Here is a 21,677-nt window from a genome sequence, read left to right on the forward strand (position 1 = left end):
AGGTCGGGAGGTACCCTGTGCTATCAGTTCTTTTCCATCTCTTTCCATCTGAAACAAAGTCTCAGTTTTCCCTTAACTTTCATGATCTTGATTTTTATTTAAAAGCACAGGCCTGTTCTTTGGAAGAATGCCCTTCACTTTGGGCTTGTCTGATGTCTCCTCATGATTAGGATTGTATTGTGCATTCTTGGCAGGAATTCCACAGAAGTGATGCTGTGCATTTCTCACGTATCCAGAGGCAAAGGGATTGCTTGGACCTCCACGTTGACTATTTTCCCCTTTTAAATCATATGTATCTTGTAGAGAGATAGGAGGGTATTTTGCAAAGTTTGTGGAAACATGGAATTAAAAGAGAAGTTTACTTTGGTGCAAAAAAAAAAAAAATTCGAGGGGCTGGTGCTGTGGCATAGTAGGTTAAGCTACTGTTTGTGGTGCCAGCTGCTCCACTTCCGATCCAGCTCTCTGCTAATGCACTTGGGAAACCAATGGAAGATGGTGCAAGAGCCTGGACCCTTGCCACCCACGTGGGAGATCCAGAAGAAGCTCCAAGCTCCTGGCTTTGGCCTGGCACAGTGCTGGCTGTTGTGGCCTTTTGGGGAGTGAGCCAGCAGGTAGGTGGATAATCTCTCTCTCTCTCTCTCTCTGTCTCTCTGTCTCTCTCTCTCTCTCTCTTTAACTATGCCTTTCAAATAAGTAATAAATAAATATTTTAAAAATTAAAAAATAAAAATTTTGAAATCCATGTACATTATTGGTCTTCAAAATGCCCATGGAAAAGGCAAACTATGAAACAACTTTGTATGGATTTCAAATTTTTGCACCAAAATAAACATTTTATTTGCATCTGTCTATGAACTTTTTGAACTATTTCCATACTTTGAGACTATGCAACTCTGTTTTCTTTTCAAACTTTCACTCACAAGTTAGCATGCAATGGTAATTCTTTCTTTATTTATTTTTAAAGATTTATTTATTTGAAAGACAGAGTTACAGAGAGAGAGATAGAGACAAATAGAGGGGTCTTTCATTTACTGATTCACTCCCCAGATGGCCGCAACGGCCGGAGCTGCACCAATCCGAAGCCAGGAGCTTCTTCCGGGTCTCCCACGTGGGTGCAGGGGCCCAAGGACTTGGGCCATCTTCCACTGCTTTCCCAGGCCATAGCAAAGAGCTGGATGGGAAGAGGAGCAGCCAGGACTAGAACCGGTGCCCATATGGGATGCCGGCACTTCAGGCCAGGGCTTTAACCTGCTGCACCACAGTGCAGTGCCCCGGTGATTTTTTTAAAAAATATTTATTTATTTGAAATGCAGAGTTACAGAGAGAGAGAGAGAGAGAGAGAGAGAGAGCGCTTTCATCTGCTGTTTCACTCCTCAAATGGTTGCAACAGCCAGAGTGGACCAGACCAAAGCTAGGAGTCTGGAACTCCATACGGGTCTCCCACATGGGTAGCAGGCATCCAAGGACTTGGACCATCTTCTGTTGCTTTCCCAGGCCCATTAGCAGGGAGCCACATAGGGAGTGGAGCAGCCATGTGTCAAACTGGTGCCCACATACGATGCTGGTGTCACGGGTAGCGGCTTAATACCCTGTACCACAATGCTGTCCCCTCCATTGGTGATTCTTGTCTGAAGCAATTACTACTCTTCTTGAAATCAAATAACAGTACATATTTTTAATATTACTTGTTTAAAAACTTTTTTGCTCTGATTTTTATTTGAGAGGCAGACACACACACACACATATACCCATTTGCACAGTTGATTTATTCCTCAAATGTCCATGATGGCTGGAGCTGGGCCTGGCCAGAGTCAGAAGCTGGGAACTCAACCCAGGTCTCCCATGGGAGTGGCAGGAGCCCAACTACGGGAGCCATCACTACTGCCTCCCATGGTCTACATTAGCAGGAACCTAGAATCAGGAGTCAGAGCTGAGTATCAAACCTAGGCACTCGGGGACAGCGCTGTGGCGGAGCGGGTAAAGCTGCCACCTGCAGTGCTGGCATCCCATAAGGGCGCCGATTTGAGTCCCAGCTGCTTCACTTCCAATCCAGCTCTCTGCTATGGCCTGGGGAAGCAGTAAGAAGATGGCCCAAGTCCTTGGGCCCCTGCACCCACGTGGGAGACTTGGAAGAAGCTCCTGGCTTCAGATCAGCCCAGCTCTGGCCATTGCAGCCAACTGGGGAGTGAACCAGCAGATGGAAGACCTCTCTCTCTCTCTCTCTCTCTCTCTCTCTTTCTCTCTTTATCTGCCCCTCCTTCTCTCTCTGTGTAACTCTTTCAAATAAACAAATAAATCTTTTAAAAAAACAAACAAACAAACTAGGCATCATGATATGGGAGACGGGGTCTTAACCATTAGGCCAAATGTCCACCCCTAAATGATGATTTTACTTTACACATAGAGCTGGGATTTTACTGTGAAGAAGAGCTTTCCCTGTTTCTTTCTTTTCTTCTATCCTCTGTCTCCCTCCCTCCTTCCTTCATCCCTTCCTTCCTTCCTCCTTCTGTATGGGACTCGCGGATTTTGATTTACAGATTAAAATCCATGCTAGGCGCACAATGCAATGGTAGCTAGTGTATTTACAGACTCTTGTAAAATTCAGCACAACCTCAAAAGGACATTCCTATCACCCACAAAGGAAAACTCATGCCCTTGAGCAGTCAGTCCCATTTCCCTGTGGTAGCTCCCAGCAACCACTAATGGCTTTGTGTCTCTAGAGATTTACTTATTCTGGACATTTCCTATAAATGGAATCACACAATATGTGATCTTTTGTGTCTTTTTTTCTCTCACTGAGCAGAATTTTTTTTTGACAGGCAGAGTGGACAGTGAGAGAGAGACAGAGAGAAAGGTCTTCCTTTTGCCGTTGGTTCACCCTCCAATGGCCGCCGCGGTAGGCGCGCTGCGGCCGGCGCACCGCGCTGATCCGATGGCAGGAGCCGGGTGCTTCTCCTGGTCTCCCATGGGGTGCAGGGCCCAATGACTTGGGCCATCCTCCACTGCACTCCCTGGCCACAGCAGAGAGCTGGCCTGGAAGAGGGGCAACCGGGACAGGATCGGTGCCCCGACCGGGACTAGAACCCGGTGTGCCGGTGCCGCAAGGCGGAGGATTAGCCTAGTGAGCCGCGGCGCCAGCCCAGAATTTTTTTTCAATTGTAGTGCAATACACGTACTGTGAAATTGCCATCTTAGCCATTTTTAAGGACCTAGTTCAGTGGTATTAAGCACAATTACATTGTTGTGCAACCAACACCAGCATCCATCTCTGGAACTGCTTTTCATCTTCCCCTACTGAAACGCCACATCCGTTAAACATTAATACCGCTTTTCCACCTCCCCCTAACTCCTGGCAATCCCAATTCTACTTTCTGTCTCGAAGAATCTGACTATTCTGAGTACCCCCGAATAAGTTGGAATCATCTTGTATTTGTACTTTGGAGATTGGTGTATTTTCTATAGTGTGATGGAAGGCTCGTCTATCTTGCAGTGTTGTCTTTTCCTCCCTCCCTCCCTCTCTTTCTCTCTCTCTTTCAAGATTTATTTATTTGAAAGGCAGAGCTACAGAGAGAAAGAGGAAGAGAGGGAGAGAGGTCTTCCATCCTCTGGTTCACTCCTCAGGTGGCCAAAACAGCTGGAGCTGTGCCAATCCAAAACCAGGAGCCAGGAGTTTCTTCCAGGTCTCCCACATGGGTGCAGGGGCCCAAGGACTTGGGCCATCTTCTACTGCTATCCCAGGCCACAGCAGAGAGCTGGGTCGGAAGAGGAGCAGCCAGGTCTCGAACCGGCACCCATATGGGATGCTGGCACCACAGGCAGCTTTACCCACTATGCCACAGCACTTCCCCCTGTTTTTTCTTTTCAAGGCTGAATAACATTGCGCTGTATGTATAAGCTGCATTTTGCTTTTCCATTCATCCATCAGGGACACAAGTGGTTGCTTACATCTTTTGGCTGTTGTGAACCATGCTGCTATGAATGTGGCTTTGCAAATACCTCTTTGAGACCCTGCTTTTTCAATTCTTTTGGATGTTTACCCAGTGGGGGTTGGCTGGATCATATGGTCTCTCTGTTTTTTAATTTTGGGAGGAAGGTCCGTACTGTTTCCCACAACTGTTGTACCATATTCTATCCCCCTTAATAGTGACTTTCTCCCATCCTTGTTAATTATATTTGCTTCATAAGTATGTGCAAGGGGCCAGTGCTGTGGCGCAGCGGGTTAATGCCCTGGCCTGAAGCGCTGGCATCCCATACAGACGCCTGTTCAAGACTCAGCTGCTCCACTTCTGATCCAGCTCCCTGCTGTGGCCTGGGAAAGCAGTGGAAAATGGTCCAAGTCCTTGGGCCACTGCACCTGCGTGGGAGACCCGGAAGAAGCTCCTGGCTTCAGATCAGCGCAGCTCCAGCTGTTGCGGTTAATTGGGGAGTGAACCATCAGATGGAAGACCTCTCTCTCTCTCTCTGCCTCTCCTCCCTCTGTGTAACTCTGACTTTCAAATAAATAAATAAATCTTTAAAAAAAAGTGTGTGCAAGATTAAGATAGCTTCAAAAGTCAGAACTAGACCAGAAAGAATTTTCAGAAATTTGTCACTTTTCTCTATCCCTTTCTTCTTCTCTCTATCCCTGCACCCACCAGCTCCTTCTAGACAACTAATCTCAATAGCTTTTGATTTTGCTTTCCTCTGTTTCTTGTTGTAAAGCTAAGCAAAAATGTGCATGAGGGGGCTTTACCCAGTTATTGGGGGGGAAATAGGCTGAAAAGATTGGTTTTATTTTAGTGCCAAAATATTTGAAATGCATGCATGATTTTTTTCCTAATGCACACTTGGCATGACACTTGGGAGCGCTCTTCGAGTGCTTTCTTCTATCATCTTACTTCTTACATAAAGGCTTCCGTAGTATACATCCTTTTTGGTGCTTTGCCTTGTTCACTCAACAGGGTGTCCTGGAAATCACTCCTCAGCAGTCTATAGAGCGCGTCCTCAATCATTTTATAGCTGCACAGCACTCCATCATGAGAATATACCAGTTTACTCAGTCTCTGCCTAGCTTTAGGAATTGATATGGTTTCCAATATTTTCCAAAGATGAACCAGACAATAATAACCTGTGGATATGTGTTTTCATATCCTTGGAAGTGTATCTTCAGGGTAAATTGCTGGAAGTGGGATTGATAGGACAAAAGAGAAACATGGCATTTTTGTTAGATGCAAAATCCCTCTCCATCGGGATTGTACAAAGGACTTTTCAAAAAGCACAAAGAAGAAAGAAAAGCTCCTTTTCATAAAAGAAACCAAACAGTCTTTCTTGCTGCCACCCGATAGTCTGTGTTGGTTTTAAGATTGAGGGATTTAATTTCACAAAGACTGGTTTTTACAGAGGGATTTCGTTTCACCATCACTGGAGTCTCTGCTGGTAGCTACACCCTCTCACATTGGACTGCAAGCTGCTGTGGGAGCTGCCCATTTTACAGAGGCAGCAACTGAGACTAAGATGTCCTAAGCAACCCAAGCGGGGCATCTGCGGACAGACATCTGACCCCATAGCCTGCCTGGGAAGTTTTAGAGATGACACATTTGTTTCCCTGTGGGAGTCCTAGATCTCCTAGAAAAATGCGATGCAAGACTAGAGCCCTCTCCTTAGGAACAGTCACCGAGAAAGAGAACCGTAACCCCTGACGTCGGGAGGCTGGCCTGGCACATACCAGCAAGGCCTTGGTGTCCTGTTGAACTTGAACACCAGATATGGCCACTCAGTGACCAACATGGATCAACACAAAACCAAGATCAGTCTGTAATCTTCTCTGTGCCCAAGCACATGACCATTGTCCAAGCCACAAAAATGACCAAATCTTCCCCATAACCTGGCTAAAATGCTGCTGATTCAGCAACTGCAGCTTTAACCTCCACTCTGAAATGCCATCCTTTTAGATAAGATTTATTGAGACACCCAGGGCTGCACTTACCTCCAACTTCCTCTCCAGAGTCATGCTCTGCTTCCTTAAATCCTCCTCCAATGTACAACAGAGGTCCAAAATCCTATAGTTCGTTCGTTCTTTCTTTCTTTTTAAGATTTTATTTATTTGAGAGGTTGAATTACAGACAGCGAGAGGGAGAGACAGAGAGAGAGAGAGAGATCTTCCATCCATTGGTTCACTCCCCAGATGGCCACAACAGTCAGAGCTGTGCCAATCTGAAGCCAGGAGCCAGGTGCTTCCTCCTGGTCTCCCATGCAGGTGCAGGGGTCTAAGGACTTGGGCCATCTTCTACTGCTTTTCTCAGGCCATAGCAGAAAGCTGGATTGGAAGAGGGACAGCTGGGACTAGAACCGGCACCCATATGGGATGCCGACACTGCTTGTGGAGGATTAACCTACTGTGCCACGTTGCTGGCCCCCTATAGTTCTTTCTAGCACCCTTTGTAAAAAAAGAATATATATATATATATATATATTTGTTTAATATGAAAGACAGAGACAGATGCAGAGAGATCTCCCATCCCTAGTTCACTCCCCAAATGCTTTCCAGGACAAAGTTGGGAGCCAGGAACTCTGCCTGGGTCTCCCATGTGGGTGACAGGGAACCAACCACTTCAACCATCACAAGTGCCTTGCAGGATGTACCTTAGCAGGAAGACAGAATGGAGAGCGGAGCTGGGATTCGAACCCAGGCACTCTGATCTGTCATGTGGGTGCTCCAGCAGGCAGCTTAACTGCTATGCCAAACGTCCGCCTTTCACAGTGTGATTCAACCACAGGTGTGTTTTATGCCTTGTGGGCTTTCACGGCACAGGCAAGTTCAAGGGCTCTTTGGAACCCCATATATGAATTTCCCTAGTCCCCAGACTCCTAATGAAGTGGTCTGGCACTTACAGCAATCAGAGGGGCCACTAAACAGATGGACAAAGTGAAATCTAGACAGATTCTTTGACTTCTTCCAAGTCCCCACCCCCTTGCCCCAGACATGGCTTGCAGACTTTATCACATAGCAGTGTGTCTGTCTCCCCACTAGGCAGTAACCACCTCTGGACTGGGCGTCCAGGTGATGTCGGGCAACTGTTGATCACAGGACTCCATCAATCAGCTGACCGGCAGGGGTGGGGCCTGGGTGGGTGCTACTGGCCTCCCCATCCTTGGCAAGTGCTTGCAATGGGGCTGCTACGGAACTCCCTGGCTTTGGAGGTGGGCACTGAGGCCCCTCCTCACCCTGCAGCTTATTGCCCTTAGCTTTCTTTTCATTTCTTTTCATACAATTTATTTTGATTTATTTGAAGGACAGAGTTACAGAGAGGCAGAGACAGAGAGAGAGAGAGGTCTTCCCTCTGATGGTTCACTCCCCAGATGGCCGCAGTGGCCGGAGCTGCACTGATCCGAAGCCAGGAGCCAGGAGCTTCTTCCCAGTCTCCCACATGGGTGCAGGGGCCCAAGGACTTGGGCCATCTTCCATTGCTTTCCCAGGCCATAGCAGAGAGCTGGATCGGAAGAGGAGCAGCCGAGACTCGAACTGGTGCCCATATAGGATGCTGGCGCGGCAGGCTGGGGCTTTAACCCGCTGCACCACAGCGCCAGCCCCTGCCCTTGGCTTTCTGTCTCACCTCACCAGCAGGCTGCTATTCCCCTTCCCTCCACAGCCAGCTGGTCCCTCTCCGCAGGACCTGGCATGCCAGGACCTCTGGCAGCACTGTCTCCTGTCCCGGGTCCCTCTGACTCTCCAAATCTGACTGCAGCAACTGTCCTCCCAACTCCTGCTCCCTGGGAAAGAACTCCTTGCAACAGTGCTAATGGTGCCCGGCGCTCCTGACACAGGCCTAGGATGGTTTCCTAGAATAAAAACTCAGCAAAATTTGGAAGTCACTGCCCTCAAGGAAATTCTTTTAAATAAAAAGTTGCATCTATGTATTTATTTGTAGGGTGGAGTGACAGAGAGAGAGGAAGAGACAGAAAGAGAGAGAGCAAGAGAGAGGTAAGTTCCATCCACTGGTTCAGTCCCCAAAATTTCCACCAAGAGCTAGGGCTGGGCCAGGCAGAAGCCAGGGACCAGGAACTCCACCCAGGTCTGCTAAATGGGTGGCAGGGGCCCAAGTACCCAGTCCACCATCTGTTGCCTTTCCAGGTTGTTTCCTGTGTCTCCTTGGGGCCTGGAGCAAGAGTGGCTGGCCATCCTGGGTCTCTGGTCACACTCTCTGGATGCTGATTCTGTTGTTGAAAAACCACCCATGGCTCCCCAGGGCCAGGAATTAAAGACAACTGCTGAGCTTCCCAGTGTCTTCCATTCTATTCCTCTGTGCATCCTATGCTTTTACCCCACACGTGCTTTCTTACATCTCCCAGGGCTTACTCATGCTGTTCCGCTTCCAGGAATGCCCTTCTTTCCCTGCCCCATCTCCCAGCAAACACCAACATATCCGTCAGCACTCAGTTAAGATGTCGCTGTCATCATCAAGTCCTCCTTGGGGCTATTTACAGCATCCATCATGGGATCCTGTGGTGAGGTGTGCCTGTGGCTGTTTATCCAGCTAGAGTGAGGACTACAAGGGTAGGGAGAGGCAATGACTCACCTCGCTGCTCCCCATGCCCAGCCTAAGGCTGGCTCCCTGGTAGTCATGAGTTATGGGGGTGCACCTGTGTGTGGCTGGGTTGATAGGGCAATGAATGAATGGTGGGTAGATGAGTGAATGATGGGTGGAGGAGTGGGTGCAAGGTTAAGTGAATGGTTGCGTACATGGATTGTGGATGGAAGGAAGAGAGGGCGAGGGGGCTAATGACTCTTCCAATGTTCTTGGCTGTGCCATCTGCTTCCCCACCCTTCCCTCCAACTCTCTCACACATCTTTAATGGGCCAAAAGAACAGACCCGCCCTCCCTTCCAAAGAAAAAAAGCAATGTTAGAAGCTGATGTTTGATGAGCACACACCTACACAACAGCTTGGGAGCTGAGCGGAACTGAGCGGCTGACGGGGGACAGAGAGATCCCTCAGAGGAAGGAGGGCCATCTGCTGCGAGTGGAGACGCAGGACAGGAAGGAGGCTGCTCGCCCCTCTTGGGCTCTCCCCTCTGAGCTGCTGGATCTGTTGAGTACTTGGAAGCCTCCCCAGAGATTTCCTGCATCCTGAAAAAAAAAAAAAACGCTTTATTTATTCCATTTATTTGAGAGGCAGAGAGGCAGAAAGAGATCTCCCAAATGCCCACAATGACTAGGGCTGAGCCAGGCCAAGGTCAGGGGTCAAGAACTCCATCTGGGTCTCCCATGTATGTGGATGGCAGGGACCCAAATACTTGAGCCATCACCTGCTACCCCCCAGGGTGTGCATTAGCAGGAAGCTGGGGTCAGGAGTGGAACCGGGACTTGGACTTGGCGTTCTGATAAGGGAAGCAAGTGTCCTTCCCCCTTCCTTTCGCCACCATGCCCACAATTCCACCAGAAGACTAAGTCATTTCCAGTGAGGCTTCTCCTTCTCCAGACAGCCTCTGCCACCAACATGTTCGACAGCCTCTGGGAGTCATAGAAATCTGAGGATAAGTGACCGTTCAATACGCCATGGTGGCGGGGGTGGTGCGGAATTTCTGGTGGCTAAGAGAGATGAGGTAACTCTACTCCATAAACCAGAGGACCTCCAAATGGTGAACAGAGAGGGACTAAGGCTGTCTGTGGTTTTACCCCAGGACTCAGGGTTCGCCTACCTTTCTTTTTAGTAACTCTATACTCCTTCCCTCTTCTATTAAATGCCACCTTCCATTTTCTTTTTCAAAATTTTTATTTAGGAGAGAGAGAGAGAGAGAGAGAGAGAGAGAGAGAGAGAGAGAGAGAGAGAGAAACATTCTCCATCTACTGCTTTACTCACCAAATGCCTGCAATAGCCAGGACTGGGACAGGTGGAAGCCAGGAGCCTGGAACTCCAATCAAGTTTCCAGTGTGGGTCTCAGAGATCCAAGTACTTGAGCCGTCATCTGCTGCCTCCCAGGGTGTGCAGTAGCAGTTCTGGGATGGAGCCAGAACTGAAACCCACTGATTCCAAATGGGATGTGGGCACCCCAAGCCAAATCTGAACCACTGCCCCAAATACCCACTCTCCATTTTCTTCTTCCTCTTCTCCTTCTCCTTCTCCTTCTCCTTCTTCTTCTTCTTCTTCTTTCTATTTTTTATTTTTTAAATTTATTTGACAGGTAAAGTTATAGACAGGAAGAGAGAGAGAGAGACAGAGAAAGGTCTTCCTTCCGTGGGTTCACTCCCCAAATGGCCGCCATGGCCAGAGCTGCGCTGATCTGAAGCCAGGAACCAGGTGCTTCCTCCTGGTCTCCCATGCGGGTGCAGGCGCTCAAGGACTTGGGCCATCCTCCACTGCCTTCCCGGGCCACAGCAGAGAGCTGGACTGGAAGAGGAGCAACTGGGGCAGAACCGGCACCCATATGGTATGCTGGCGCTGCAGGCGGAGGATTAACGAAGTGAGCCAAGGCGCCGACCCCTCCTTCTTCTTAAGATTTATGTATTTATTTATTTTTTAAAATATTTATTTATTTGAAAGTCAGAGTTACACACAGAGAGAAGGAGAGGCAGAGAGAGAGAGAGAGAGAGAGAGAGAGAGAGAGAGAGAGAGAGAGATTCTTCCATCCACTGGTTCACTCCCCCAAATGGCCACAACGGCCAGAGCTGTGGTGATCTGAAGCCAGGAGCCAGGAGCTTCCTCCAGGTCTCTCATGCTGGTGCAGGGGCCCAAGGACTTGGGCCATCTTCCACTGCTTTCCCAGGCCATAACAGAGAACTGGATCGGAAGTGGAGCAGCCAGGTCTCAAACCAGCACCCATATGGAATGCCGGCACTGCAGGCGGTGACTTTACCTGCTACGCCAGAGTGCCGGACCCTATGTATTTATTTGAAAGGCAGAGTTACAGAGAGGCAGAGGCAAGTAGAGAGAGAAAAGTCTTCCATCTTTGGTTCACTCCCTAAATGGCTGCAATGACTGGAGCTGAGCCGATCCGAAGCCAGGAGCCAGGAGCTTCTTCTGGGTCTCCCACATGGGTGCAGGGGCCCAAGGACTTGGGCCATCTTCTACTGCTATCCCAGGCCATAGCAGAGAGCTGGATTAGAAGTGGAGCAGCCGGGACTGGAGTGAGTAGACATATGGGATGCTGGCACTGCAGGCAGCAGCTTTACCTGCTATGCCACAGCACTGACCCCCTTTTTTTCTTTTTAAAAATATTTATCTATTTATTTTTGAAAAGCAGAGTTTCAGAGAGAGAGAGAGAGAGAGAGAGAGAGAGAGAGAGAGAATATCTTCCATCTACTATTTCACTCCCCAAATGCCTGCAACAGTCAGGGTGGGCCAGGCTGGAGCAAAGAGCCAGGAACTCGATCAGAGTCTCCATCATGGGTTGCAGGGGCCCAAGCACTTAGGTCATCATGTACTACCTTCCAGAATGCATTAATAGGAAGTCTCAGAGTAGCTGGGACTCAAACTAGCACTCGGAAGTGAAGGCACTCGGAAGTGGACACTGGGAAGTGGAGCAGCCAGGTCTCAAACCAGCGCTCATATAGGATGCCAGAGTCGTAGGCAGTGACTTAACCTGCTGCACCACACTGCTGCACCACGTACTTGCATTTTCTCTTGATGACACTGCTATGGTTTATATACATTCAGGTGCCTCCAAAGGCCCACGTGTTAAAGGCTCAGTACCCAATGTCCTATGTTAATGGTTAATAGATTGAGAATGGAGACTTGATCCAGTCATGGCATCTGGGAGATGGGCCTAGCAGGAGGTCCTTAGGTCAGTGGGGGTAGCTCTCACGACAGAATTGGTCAAGTAAGCCTGAATCAGGCTGGCTACCATCTCTTTTTGCTGGGCTCCTCCACACACTTCCCACCATTGCCATCCTCTGGCCTCACTAGAGGGCTGAAACACTGCATCCTACCCAATCTTGGACTGCAAACTTCCAAACCCAGGAGCCAAAATTAAACCTCCTTTCTTCCCCCAAATAGCTTGTCATGGCTACTTTGCTACAGTGTGGAACATCTGACCAACACCCACACACAACTCACCTTGCTCCTGGGCAGGTGGTTTAGAACTGGCCACGGACAAAGGTGTAGCCCCTATAAAATCAGATAAGCACCAGGGATCTGCTGGCCAACCCTCTGTGTTCCATTGAAAGGACACTTGGTGGTGATTTTCCCCATTGAAAAGCTTTGCATGTTTTCTTCTGACGGCACACAGGGCTGCGGCAGGCAACGGCTGAGCATCGTTCTGATTTCCAGACACCCTCCGGGCTGAGGACGACTCTGCCCTCTGGCTGTGTCCACATCGGCCTCATTTCCACACTTCCTTTGTCTTTAAGGATCTGGATGCTGAAGGACACCACTAGCTCATGGAGTGCCTTTGGGAACTTTAGCAAAGGACGTCCCTTCCTCCTGATGGAGTCTGCTCCAAGCCAGGACCCAGGAGTGCTAGAGGAGTCTGGGCTACATTTCCATCCCCACATTCTTGCTTGCCTAGGGGTCCTTGGTGGGGGCAGAGCCTGCCCAACTGTGCACACTGGCTGGCTGCTGTCCGACCCCCTGGAAGAGCCAGAGGAAAGCCAGTGGCTGAGGTTGAGGTGGGGACACAGGAAATTATTTTTTAAAAATTTATTGAAAGGCTGAGTTACAGAGGGAGGAAGAGAGGGAGAGAGGGAGAGAGGGAGAGAGGGAGAGAGGGAGAGAGAGAGAGAGAATATGAGAATCTTCTATCCACTGGTTTATTCCCCAAATGGCTGCAGTGGCCAGGGCCAAAGCCAGGACCCAGAAGCTTCATCCTGGTCTCCCAAGTGGGTACAGGGGCCTAAACATTTGGGTCATCCTCTTCTGCTTTCCCAGGCCACCAGCAGGGAGCTGGATCTGAAGTAGAGCAGCCAGGACTCAAATCCATATGGGATGCTGGCGTCACAGATGATGGCTTTACCCACTATGCCACAGTGTCAGCCCCTGGAAATTCTTGACATTACACTTGACAGCTGTTTTGGGGGGAAGCTGGCTAGGGCTGGGGTGCTGAGACTAGAAGGGGAGAGTCCTCTGCCTTCTCTAAACTTGCTCTACATCTGAGCCAGGTGTGGATTTCAACAACAGTCGCCCTTCCCCAGCCAGGGCCAGGAGGAGGGCTAGGGGTCCCTGTGTGTCCTCTGCCATGCCCAGGTGGGTGGATGAGGGACCAGGGCTGGCGGTGGAGGTGGCCCTGTCCACCAAGGGTTGCAGCCCCACCAGTCCTGGCTTCCTCCATTCTGACAGGCCTGGGGGCTTGGCCCCCTTAGCCCAATTCCAAGCTTTGTTGCTGGGGCAGGGTGTAAGGACTTGGACGTGACAGAGGAGCAGATGCTGGGCCCAATCTCACCTGCTCCCTGCACGTGGGCTGCTCTTGCAGGCTGGGCTGGGGCTGCAGACAGACAGGGCATTTGACAGTGGGCAATACTGAGGCCCAGAAAGGCAGGCTGCTGATCCTAGGACCCAGCAGCATGTGGAATCCTGGGCAGCTCTTTACGCCTAAGTGGTTCCAGGGGCAGATAGAAGCCCTTCCTACAAACTCCCGTCCATCTCTAGGCTCCTCCCAGGCCCAGATGCTGCAAGGGATGAGAGAGCCAGATTATAGCTGCTATCCCCATCTCAGGCCTTTGACGTCTTCCTAGCCCTCTGGAGTCCAGCCACATTGTCCCTGGGTTGCCAGAGAGCTCAGCTAGTGCCCAACTCAAGGGGAAGAGAGTGAAATGGTATTTTCTGAGCACCAGCTTTGTCCTAAGTAACAAGGTTTGAGAAAAGCCAAACGGTTCTGAATTTTACCCCCCTAGGCTCTGCTGACACCTCAATTCCTAGAGGAAGCTCACTCCTTGGTTTCCTTTATGATCCCAAGCCAGGTTTAGGCCACACATGCATGCACAAGTACCATGTGTGGGCCCCCCAGGGTGCACATGTTCAGATATCAAGATCCAAGCTATGGGCATAGCTGAACACACAAAGTGTACCCATGCATGGGTCCCTAGGGGTACACGAACACATATGTACAGACCCAGGCCCAGGGCCATATGTGAAACTATACGCACACACATGCATGGCCCCTAGAGTTACACATGCAGACACACACAGGCCTAGACCTCTGGGTACATCTGCATTAGTGTACACACACACGCATAAGCACCCAGAAGTACCTGTGTACAGACCCCAAGGGTCCATGGCACACCTGCTGACATTCCCACACATATGCACATTCACACAGGGTGTGTGTGCACACCCACCCAGACCCAGGCCTATAGACAAATATGCACCCATGCACACACACTGACTCACGCTTATGGGTACCATGGGATACATGTATCCAGACACCTAGACCTGAATCCATGGGTGCATCTGCACTCATGTGTACATATATGCATGGTGCCCAGAGGCACACACGCCAGGACACCACAGGCCAGACTCTTGGGGGCACACGCGCACACACACACATATATTTATGGGCACCTCAGGGTCCAAATGCACAGGCACACAGGCCCAGGTTGATGGAAATCACTCACACTTGCACAGGCACGGGTGCCCAAGAACATGCATGCATAGACAGCAGACACATCAGCCCAGGCCAATGGGCTTCCCTGCACCTATGCACACGTACACAACCTTGTGTGTGCACCCTGGTACACACATGTACACACACAGCCACAAACAGGCTAGCTTCCATGGCCATAGGGATTTGCACATGGAATCCCACACATCAGCACACCCTCATGCAGATTCATAAAGAGTCTCATAAAGAGCCCCCACGTGCCTGCTGGGCACATCTGCACTCCGGCATCTCATACTTGTGCTTGTGTAACACACTTGCACATTCGATCCTGCCTGCATCTCAAACAGCAAAATCTGAACATACACAATTGCACCATGTATGCATGTGCAAAAACATCGTCAGTGTTGCACACACACAGGCATCAGCATACCGCGAATGAACGCATGTAACACACATATGCTGGGATGCACGTGTTTGTGCACACACCTCTGTGTGTACCCATCATCTTTTTAAAAAAGATTTATTTTATTTGAGAGAGAGAGAGAGAGAGAGCGCTTCCATCCACTGGTTCACTCCCCAAATGGCTGCAATGATCAGGGCTGGGCCGTGCAGAAGCCATGAACCTGGAACGCCATCTGGTCCCCTACGTGGGTAGGGGGTACAGGGGTCCAAGTACTTGGGCCATCTTCAGCTGCCTTCCCAGGTGCATTAGCAGGGAGCTGGATGGGAAGTGGAGCAGCCAGGGCTTGAACTGGTGTTCATATGAGATGCCAGCATCTTAGGCGGCGGCTTAACCTGCTGTACCACAACACTGGCCCCACCTTTCATCATCCTTTGAGGTTCCCATCCACCAGCCTTGCCTGGCTGGTAATGACTCCTTTCTCCTGCATCTGGTGGAAATTTTGTGGCACAGGCTGTGACCCATGATTCATCTGAGCTTCCCCCAGCCCCTGTGTCATCTAGAGAGAGTCAGGCACTCCCCCTTTCAAAACCTGGGGCTGCCCCTGGGCTTGAGATCACCCCACCCCACCCACTCTTCTGAACAAAGGCCTCTATGGCTCTTCCTGCACATGTGTTCTGTGGGCGAAGAGCCTGGCCTGAAAACCAGGGTGGGGTGAAGCATTAGAGGGAGAGTCAGGGCAGTTCTGGAAGCTCCCCAAGCCAGTATTACTCATCCTGCAACGTGGCTAAGCATGATCCATGGGCACAGCTCCATGGTCTGTCTTTCTTTCTTTCTTTCTTTCTTTCTTTCTTTCTTTCTTTCTTTCTTTCTTTCTTTCTTTCATGTTTATTTGTTTATTATTTTCATCTCTTGAAAGATCTTCCATCTGCTGATTCACTTCCCAAATGCCCCAAACAGCCAGGTCTGGACCATGCTGAAGCAGGGAGCCAGGAACTCCATCCAGGTCTCCCACGTTGATAGCAGGGGCCCAAGGACTTGAGCCATCCTCTGCTGCTTTCCAGGATGCATTAGCCAGAAGCCTGCTCGGAAGCAGAGCAGCCATGACTCAAACCCAATATGGGATGCTGGCATACCAAGCAGTGGCTGCTTGGTAGATTTCATCTCTGGCTTTCCCTGGGATACTTATGCCCTGCCTTAGTTCCAGAGCCACCTTCAACTTGAAAAGGGGTGTGTGCTAAATTGGCCTTCTTTCACTGTGCATGCGCCGTCTCCCCTCACACATGGTCAACATGAGCCTGCTGAAATCAACCCCGAAACACAGAGGCAATGAATAAGGGTGCTTCAAAAAGTTCATGGCAAATGGAATTAAAGGATGCTTCTTTTGGCACCAAACATAATCGTGAAATCTATGCATACAAGTATTAGTTGCTCATGCTCCTGTCACTAAATACCACAGACTGGGTGCCCTCAACAACAGACACGTATTTTCTCATGGTCTGGAGGTTGGAAGTTCAAGGTCAAGGTGCCTACAGGGTTGGTTTCTGGTAAGGGCTCTTTTTGTGACTTGTGATGGTGGCCTTCTTGTTGTGTCCTCACATGGTCTTTTCTCTGTGCATGTGTGTGGAGAAAGCAAGCTCAGGTGTCCCTTTCTCTTCTTATAAGGACACTAGTCCTATCATGTTAGGATCCTACCCTTATGATCTCATTTAACCTTAATTATCTCCCTAAAGGCCCTATATCCAATAGCCAGCCCTCTTTATTGGCTGGTCCCATGTCTGTGGATTCAACCAGCCACAGACTGTAAATATTTTTTCTTTTAAAAGATTTGTTTATTTATTTGTGAGGCAGAATTACAGACAGAGAAGGAGAGACAGAGGGAGAGGTCTTTCATGCTTTGGTTCACTCCCCAAATGGCCGCAATGGCCGGAGCTGGGCCAATCCGAAGCCAGGAGCTGCAAACTTCGTTTGAGTCTCCTACTTGGGTGCAGGGGCCCAAGCACCTGGGCCATATTCCACTGCTTTCCCAGGTCATTAGCAGAGAGCTGGATTGGAAGTGGAGCTGCCAGGACTCGAACAAGTAGCCATATGGGATGTCAGCACCAAAGGCGGAGGCTTAACCTACTATGCCACAGTGCTGGCCCCAAGACTACAAATATTTCAAAAATAGAAAAAGAAAATTGCACCTGTACCGAATATGTTACAGGCAGCTTCCCCTCCTCCCTACCCCGCCTTGTCTTTTCCTCTAAACTATGCAGTATGACTACTATTTAAACAGCATTTACCTGGTACTAGGTATTACAAGTAATCTTGACAGTTTTTTTAAAGATTTATTTATTTATTTGAAAGAGTTACACAGAGAGAGAAGGAGAGGGAGAGGGAGAGGGAGAGGGAGAGGGAGAGGGAGAGGGAGAGGGAGAGAGAGAGAGAGAGAGAGAGAGAGAGAGAGAGAGAGTCTTTCATCTGCTGATTCACTCCCCAGTTGGCTGCTATGCCTGGAGCTGTACCAATTCAAAGCCAGGATCCAGGAGCTTCTTACAGGTCTCCCACATGGGTGCAGGGGCCCAAAGACTTGGGTCATCTTCCACTGCTTTCCCAGGCCATAGCAGAGAGCTGGATCGGAAGTGGAGTAGCCAGGACTTGAACCTGTGCCCATATGGGATGCTGGCACTGCAGGCGGCGGCTTAACACATTATTGCCACAGTTCTGGCCTCATTGACAGGTTTTAAAGTATAGGGGAGGCTATACATGATTCTGTGCAAATATGACACCACGTAATAGAAAGGACTTGAACATCTGTGGATTTTGGCATCCAAGGGGGAGGGGTCCTGGAGCCAACCTCCTGAGGACACCAAGGGACAGCTGTGAGTCACAGTGGAGGTGAAGGCTCCAACATTTGAATATAAACAAATTCACAACTCGGTCCGGAACAAAGAACAGTTACACGGAGAAGTGGCAGGATGGTATAGCTCCTCTTGCTCAGGTGTGTGCCTGAGACGACTCTCTCTGGACTGGGCCAGGCCAAAGCCAGGAGTCAGGTACTCAGTGGGAGACTCTCACATGGGTGGCAGAAACCCAAATACTTGGGCCATCATCTGCTGCCTCCCCGGATGTGCATTAGCAGGGCTCTGGATCTGAAATGGAGGCAGGCCTTGATCTCAGGCACTCTGATAGGGGTCGTAGGCAGCCCAAGTTGCAGCCTAACCCACTGTGCTACAGTGTTGCTCCCAGAACATCTTTAAATTCTTCTTTTAAACGGGGGCCAGGATTTTAGCATAGCTGGTAAAGCTGCCGCCTGTGATGCTGACATCTCATAAGGGCACCAGTTTGTGTCCCAGCTGCTCTTCTTCCATCCATCTCTCTGCTAATGGCCTGGGAAAAGCAGAGGAAAATGACCAAAGTGTTTGGGCCACTGCCACCCACGTGGGAGACCCTGATGAAGTTCCTGGCTCCTGGCTTCCATCTGGCCCAGTCCTAGGCGTTGTGGCCATCCGGGGAAGTGAACCAGCAGATAGAAGATTCTCTCTCTCTCTCTCCATCTCTCTCTCTCTAACTCTCACTTTCTCACTTTTTTGTAAAACTTGTTTCAAAAAATGTATTTCATAGGCAAAGACACAGAGAAAGATCTTCTAGCCTCTGGTTCACTCCCCACATGCCCACAACAGCCAGGGCTGGGCCAGGCGGAAGCCAGGAGCCCAGAACTCCATCTGGGTCTCCCACATGGGTGGCAGGGATCCAAGTACTTGAGTCATCAACTGCTGCTTTCCAGATGTTCATTAGCAGAGGGCTGGAAAACGAAGTGGAGCTGAGACTTGAACCCAGGCATTCCGATAGGGGATGCAGGTGTCCATCCTCTGTCGGATGCCCACCACCTCTTTTTTCTTCCTTCCTTCCTTCCTTCCTTCCTTCCTTCCTTCCTTCCTTCCTTCCTTCCTTCCTTCCTTCCTTCCTTTCTTTTTGACATAGAGTTATTTATTGTATCCAAAGTACAGCACTTTTTTTTGCCATATTATAATTTGAAAAGATATAATGAACACACAATGAAATTCATCCTCTTGATGTACAGTGAGTTAGGACCAACAAAAGCGGTTATATAACCACTGCCACAGCAGCCAGAGGGATCCTGTTACAACCCAAGTTAGCCCCAGCCCTCCTCAGCTCGGGGCCCTGCTGTGGCTCTCCCTTTACTCAGATTAAGAGCTAAAGTCCTCTCTGCGGCCCATGAGGCATAGACCATCTCTGACCTCAGCTCCTGCCACTGGCCCCTTCACTCACTCTATTCCTGCCTCCACTGGTTTCCTCTTTGTTCCTCAATTGTACCAGGCAGGCTCTTGCCTCAGGGCCTTTGCACAGGCTTTTCCCTTTGCTTGGATCCCTTTCCCCCTTGATATTCCTCCTGGGTCACACTGACTGTTGCGTGGACTCCTCCAGGTCTCACAGTCTGGGATGTGGACACTCCTGGGATCACACAGGTGGGAGTGTACACACATATGATGTCACATTTTGGGGGAGCAATATTAGGGTCACACTGACTGGGGTGTGCACACTACATGCCTGAGAGTCAAACAGAGGAGGGTGTTGTGGAAAACATCTTTTAAGATGTTTATTTCAGCACAAAAATACTTGCAATCCAGTTTTGCGTAACACATTTCCTGTGAACTTTTTGAAGATCCTTTGTACACACATGATGACGTCACTACACTTGGGGTAAGCATTCTGGGGCATGCTGATTGCAGTGTGGACACTGGGGTTTGGCATCTGCATAGTCACAAGTAATCTGGAGTGGTTACTCCTGAAGTACCCCAGACTGGGGCGGTGTACTCCTGGGGACACCTAGTTTGGGGTGTGAACACTGGGAGTCGCACAGATGGAGACAAGGACAGGACTGAGGATACCAATAGGGAAGAGACACAACTGTGGTCAAACATGAGGGGGGGTACCCCTGGATTCTCACAAGCTTGGCTGTGGCCACCCCTGTGGTTACACCATGTGTGATGTGGATGCTTCCAGGGGTGACGTACACTGAGGGCATCACTGAGGGACACTTCCGGGGATCACATCCCCGAGCCACAGAGATTGTAGAATGGCCACCCCAGGCTCCCAGAGACTCAGTGTGGGCACTTGTCGACTCCGTCCTAATGGCGCAGAAACACCCTGGGAGTGTCAGCAGTCACGTAGCCTTCGGTCATACATTCTTGTGCCGTGCATAGTCCTGGGACCACACAGTTGGGTGTGGCTATTCTTGTGGTCAGACTAGAGCATAAACACACCTCTAACTGCACACCCTTCTAGAGTTTAAATATCACTTTGGACTGGGGACTCAATACCTATTGTCAAAGATGTGTGCATTCTGCTGGGGTCACTTAGACTGTGGTGTGACAACTCCTGGGTCAGTCACAGAGAATGTTTTTGAAGACACAGAATTCAGCTGCAGAAAATGGTTCTGCCTACATAGCTGGGGAGTTTCTGTCCACTCCTGCTCATTCAACTGTATGAATGTAAGACTGTAAGCAGGGCTTTCTGACACTCTACAAGAGAGAGTTTATAAACCTACAAAATGTATTCTGGGGAGCTGTTTGGTGTCTGGTTAAATCTGTGTACCCCTTTACAGATTATTTTTAAAAAAACCACTCTACCTTTCATTATTTATTTGAGATGGAGACCTCCCATTCACTGGCTCACCCAAAAATCTGCAAAGGTTGGGGCCAAAGCCAGGAGCCAGGAACTTAGTCCAGGTCTCCCACACAAGGGGCAGGAACTCAATGCCTCGAACATCATCATTTGTGCCAACCCAGGGTCTGCATTGGCAGGAAGCTAGAATCAGGAGCTGGGAATCAAACTCAGGTACCCCAGATATGGGATATGGGTGTATTAACCTCTAGGCTAAATGCTTGCTCTCAGAATATTTTTAAAAGTGCACATGTCTTCATGTGTGTGCACATACACAAGCATGATGGTACTTCAGAAAGTTTCTGGAAAGATGGAACCAGAAGTTTATTTTGGGGGCTGGTGCTGTGGCATAGTGGGTAAAGCTGCCGTTGCCACCTGCAGTGCCGGCATCCCATATGGGTGCTGGTTCAAGTCCTGGCTGCTCTACTTTTGATCCAGCTCTCTGCTATGGCCTGGGAAAGCAGTGGAAGGTGGCCCAAGTCCTTGGGTCCCTGCAAACATGTGGGAGATCCAGAAGAAGCTCCTGGCCCCTGGCTTTGGATCAGCACAGTTTTGGCCATCGCGGCCAATTGGAGAGTGAACCAGTGGGTGGAAAACCTCTCTCTAACTCTGCCTTTCAAACAAATACATCTTTTTCTAAAAGAAAGTTTATTTTGGGGCTGGTGCTGTGGCATAGTAGGTTAAGCCTTTGCCTGCAGCGCTGGTATCGCATATGGCTGCTCCTCTTCTGATCCAGCTGTTAATGCACCTGGGAAAGTAGTGAACTATGACCCAAGTGCTTGGGCCCCTGTGCCCACATGGGGGATCTAAATGAAGCTCCAAACTCCTGGCTTCAGCCTGGCCCAGCCCTGACTTTTGCAGCCATTTGGAGAGTGAACCATGGGGCTGGCATTGTGGCATAGTAGGCTAAGTCTGCCTGCGGCACCAGCATCCCATGTGGGTGCTGGATTGTGTCCTGGTTGCTCCTCTTCCAAGTTAGCTCTCTGCTTATGGCCTGGGAAAGCAGTGGAAGATGGCCCAAGTGCTTGGGCCCCTGTATCCATGTGGGATACCCAGAAGCTCCTGGCTCCTGGCTTTGGATTGGCTCAGCTCTGGCT

This window comes from Lepus europaeus, chromosome X (genome assembly GCF_033115175.1).
Source record: "Lepus europaeus isolate LE1 chromosome X, mLepTim1.pri, whole genome shotgun sequence".
Taxonomy (NCBI): domain Eukaryota; kingdom Metazoa; phylum Chordata; class Mammalia; order Lagomorpha; family Leporidae; genus Lepus; species Lepus europaeus.